The sequence below is a fragment of the Papaver somniferum genome, chromosome 4, assembly GCF_003573695.1.
Source record: "Papaver somniferum cultivar HN1 chromosome 4, ASM357369v1, whole genome shotgun sequence".
Classification (NCBI taxonomy): domain Eukaryota; kingdom Viridiplantae; phylum Streptophyta; class Magnoliopsida; order Ranunculales; family Papaveraceae; genus Papaver; species Papaver somniferum.
The window spans coordinates 140,834,600-140,839,844 of record NC_039361.1 but is presented as its reverse complement, the minus strand read 5'-3'; positions in this window follow the sequence as shown (position 1 = coordinate 140,839,844).

Genomic DNA, 5,245 nt, shown 5'->3' with positions numbered 1-5,245 from the left:
AAAAAGTTGGAGAAATATATGGAGTATAGAGTGACTTACAATCACCGGGGAGGGATATATGTGCTGAAAAGTATATATCTAAACGGAAAATAGTAAAGCATTGGTTAAGGTGTGGAAAACATAACTGGGTGCGTAGTATTACATACTACAAAAGGGAATAAAAATATGCTCCGACTAAATACATACCTAGTTTTCCCTTTGGCGAAGTAAAGCTTTTTGTTATTCAAATGCTTCGATAACTGTATTTATTGTTTGAATATTTGCAGGTTTTTGTGTTGTTGAAACTCGAAATCCAGCGTATGGAGATTGAGTTAAGAGAATTTTATGTAATTTAATGTTTTGTATTTTAATTCTTGTATTCTCCATGTTTAAAGAGTTGTGACACTAAAATTGACAAAGTGGGAGATTATTAGAGTATTTCTCTGTTGAACTCACCAGGCATTGATATGCCAAGTTTGATTGCATATTTTAGATCCAAAGCTTGAAGTTGCTTGATTAGATTACTAGAATCAACTTTGTTAGGTTAGCCTAGGGACATTAGAAATCTTGAGACAAGCTCGTGTTACCCTGAAGAATTTGAAGACGTATTGGTATCAACGTACACATCATCCTTCTGTTCGAGGTTAGTAACACAGACTTGACTTGTTTACATTTAAATCTATATTTCTTATAAGTCGTTTATATTGAAAACATAACTGTTAGAGCATTGCTCGGTCGAACTCGCATGCGTTGCTATCTCAAGCATGTTTGTCAATGTTAGTGATCAAAACTATAAGTATTGATTTCTAGCCTACATGGCTAAAGGTATCGGACTAGGATAGAAAGTGTAGTTGAGCTCAAGACTCCATGGCAATCATCATACAAGACGAAGGACTACTCAAGGAACTGGTGGAACTTCATCGACTAAAAGGTATGTGGAGACTTGAACTTATCTGTCACTCAAAAGTATATTTACTCTATCTCCTACTCTTGATACAAAAGTCGTTTTGATTTATAAACTTTCATTATACACATTTGCTATTTCGAGCCGAGTTTATCTCGCCTATCTATTTCTCGAAATATGTGTTGGTAAGCTTTCGCTAATGACGAATGTCATGTTATGTTTCAATCACTTTGAAAACTGCTACTGACGAAAAATGGTCTGTGAATAACGACTATATAACGTCCTCTGAGAATGTTTGAATGATTGAAATGAGAGTTTAGATTACATAACCATTGGTAGGATATAAGCATTGTTTTGGAAACACATATATGTATAAGTCCTTATTCCTTGAACCAAAGTTTGCGAACTTTGTTGATCAAGAGAAACAAAATGTGGCATGAGCCAAGTCCGCGAACTAGCAGAAGTTCTCGACCCGAGAATTTCTGCTGAAGTTTGTGTAGTCCTTCCGTGAGCTTAAGTCCGCGAACTTGAGTTAGTTATATCTAAAATCGGTTGTTCTTGAACTCATGTTTAAATAAACTAAGGAATGCTTTTGAAAACCGTGTCTATAAAGTTCATGAACCGATTCGAGTGAATCAAACCGTTTTTGCTTTGATTGTGTCTTGTATAGTTACATAAGATCTAAGCAATTGAAAAACTCTCTAACTAGATCATTTGAGTCATTCGGACTAGTTATGGTGAAGAAGAATATGGTGGATATGAAAGTGATCATATGGATAACCAATTGGTTAACTATTGTTGAACCAACAAATGTATATGTTTGGGTACGATTACATAAAACCAAAATTGGACATTTCATTTGTGTGTAACAAGCTAAGTTTTTGATCCAACGGTTGAGAAATATTAGCTTGAATCTAATCAGGTTTTCATCTAACGATGAATATTGAATGCTTTGTTACCAAGCTAACATTGATTGCAAACCCTGTTTTGAAAGACTATATAAGGGAGAACTCTAGCAACTGGCAAACCTAATCCCCACACCTTATGTGTGATACTAGTTGTATAAGCTAGAGTCGATTCTCCTTTAACCTTGGGTTTTCTTCTCTAAACCAGGTTAACGACTTAAATACTTCATTGGGATTGTGAAGCCGGACCGATACTACTTTTCTTGTAGTTGTGTGATCTAATCTTGCCGTTTCTATCCTTTTGAGTACAATTATAATAATTGGCTTGAGATTTATATCTCCGATAGGCAAGATAGAAAAGAAGTCACAAACACTTCGTCTCATCGTTTGTGATTCCGCAATATCTTTTTTCGCGGCGTCGATTAATATTATTGTGAGGTGATTGATGATACTAGGCTGTTCTTCGGGAATATAAGTCCGGGTTATCAATTGGTTCCTGCTCACCTTGATTTATCAAAAGACGGAACAAAACTCGTAGGTATATTCGTGGTAGACGGATTTATCTATTACCGTAGACTTTTATGTGTGATATAGATTTGTTTATTAAAGTCTTCGACTTTGGGTCGTAACAACTCTTAGTTTGGGTGATATCAGCTAAGGGAATCAAGTACGTAGCATCCTGCTGTGATCATAGGAATAGGAGCATAACTGTACCTTGGATCAGTGTGAGATTGATTGGGGTTCAACTACAGTCCAGACCGAAGTTAGTTTGGAGTAGGCTAGTGTCTGTAGCGTCTTAATACAGTTTGTGTTCAATCTGGACTACATCCCGGGGTTTTTCTGCATTTGCGGTTTCCTCGTTAACAAAATTTTGGTGTTTGTGTTATTTCTTTTCCGCATTATATTTGTTTATATAATTGAAATATCACAGGTTGTGCGTTGTTCAAGAAATTAGAATATACGACCTTTTGGTTGTTGATTTAAATTGATTGACACTTGGATATTGGTCTTTGGTACCATCCAAATTATCTCTCTTTGATAAATACTCACAGATTTCTATTTGCTTGAGTAAAGATCAAATCGAAAGATTGAGATATAAACTCTTTGATATACTTTTCTCTAGATTGAGTCTGACTGTCTAGTTGATTCTCTAGAAAGCATATTGGAGTTTGTCCATACAGATTGCTAATTGAATTGTTGGGTGTGGTTGTTGTAGGTATCAGAGCAGGAAAACACGTTTAATGTAGGTATCAGAGCAGGAAAACACGTTTAATACCTTATAAGTCTGTGTTTATGGCAATCTGAGTCTGATGACAGAATCTCTTCCACGCATACCAAGATGTCATCTATAGCTTTTAACTATGCCAAATGTCTTGGAAATACCTCAAAGGATTACTCCTTAGCTGATTCTTCTGAATCCCGAGGTAAGAAGATTGTACCATCTTATGTCAACATATCTCTTTCCGATGAGACATTGGGCACTATGGCAAAAGCTGAAATGGAGCTCACTAGAATCTCAAAAAACTCGGCTGAGATTATTGATTTCCAGGATCATGATCATCTTATTGATGAATTTGAAAAGTCTCTTGATCGAGAGCATGAACTCTACAACATCATTGAGTCATTCTCTAAGAATATTGAAAAACTTCTCCAAGAAACTACTCTGCAGCGTGAAAAGATTAGTGTTCTTGAAGATATTGTTAAGGAAGACTAAATTAGAGAGAAACGTTTGATCGAGACTCATTCATCGGATCTTAACAGTCTTCATGTTGAGAAAGAAAAACTAGAAGCATCTCTTATTCTAGCCCATGAACAATGTAAATCCTTGGAAAAGGAAAATCCTGTCTCAAGGAGAAATTATTCTGTACAATCTAATTCTCATGAGTTACAGTATAAAACGAAATGGTTTCCTGTTTGAGCAACGCGTGGAAAGAGGCAACCAAACCCGCGCGCGTCCAAGCCAACGCCAACGGCTCACGCCAAGCCGAGCCAGCAATGCCAACGGCTCGCCAAGTCAGCAGCGTCACGGCCAATCCAAGCCAATATGGTGCACGGCCAAGCCAATCCGAGCCAACAACTCTGCACGCCAAGCCGAGCCAGCAACACCAACGGCTCGCCAAGTCAGCAGAGTCACGTCCAAGCCAAGCCAAGCCAATGCTAGGAGCTCCACTTCAAATCCAACACCAGCGGATCCAAGCCAAGCCAAGATGGCGCACGTCCAAGCCAAGCTGAGCCAATGGCTCCATGTCAAGCCGACGCCAACAACCCACGTCCTAGCCAGCAGTGCCGTGGGCCATTCATTAGTCGGCCAAAGAAGCGCCATCCACCTTTCCATAGCTAGCTATATAACCGCTTCACGGACCAAACTAAAATGCCGCCTCTGTCGATCAGTAGCCAAAGACACAACACTGATGCCAACATCCCATGGCCAAACCAAATTTACGCGAAGCCGCCAACGCAAGAGTCACAGGTTCTCTTTACCTCCTGAAAAAGGTTAGTCCGATCTTCCCGACAATCTCTTCATGACTTGCCGTTTAGATTTTATCCTTGTCTGTCACCATCTCATGCTTACCTCGCAACAATGCCACTGTTCCGAGCTAAGCAGGGGACTTAATGTGGATGGTGGTTTTTAGCTTAGGGTCAAAATCGTACAACCTTGCATCTGACGTGAGGTCACTCTGTAAGGAAACGGAGACGTGAGTGCCAACCTCTCCACTAGCACATTTATTGAGCCGTTCAATATGTCTACGTGAAATTTACCCAGACTCGCGGATGCGGCAGTCATCCCAAACACTCTGTAAATTTCGGCACCTCGCCGATACAAGACTCACTGAGTACCTTATATATATATACTACGTTCCACGTCGGAGATGCAAATCTCAGTCGTCCAAGTTCGCCATGATCGACGGCTACCCTTCCTCATGAGATGCAGATCTCAGTCGTCCAAGTTCGCCACCAAACCGAAAGACTTGTGGCAACTTTTTTGGCCCCAACGCCAAATTCTTTGGTTTGTGCCGCCAAACCCAAAATTGTCCACACCACTGTGCCAAAGGCATGCACGAGCCATGCCAGCCATACCGCTGGCTGCCAACGGAAGGTAGCCATGATTGACGGCTACCCTTCCTCCTGAGATGCAAATCTCAGCCGTCCAAGTTCGCCACTAAACCGAAAGACTTGTGGAAACTTTTTTGGCCACAACGCCAAATTCTTTGGTTTGTGCCACCAAACCCTAAATTGTCCACGCCACTGTGCCAAAGGCATGCACCAGCCATGTCGCTGGCTGCCAACGTAAGGTAGCCATGATCGACGGCTACCCTTCCTCTTGAGATGCGAATCTCAGCCGTCCAAGTTCGCCACCAAACCGAAAGACTTGTGGCAACTTTTTTGGCCACAACGCCAAATTCTTTGGTTTGTGCCGCCAAACCCTAAATTGGCCACGCCACTGTGCCAAAGGCAT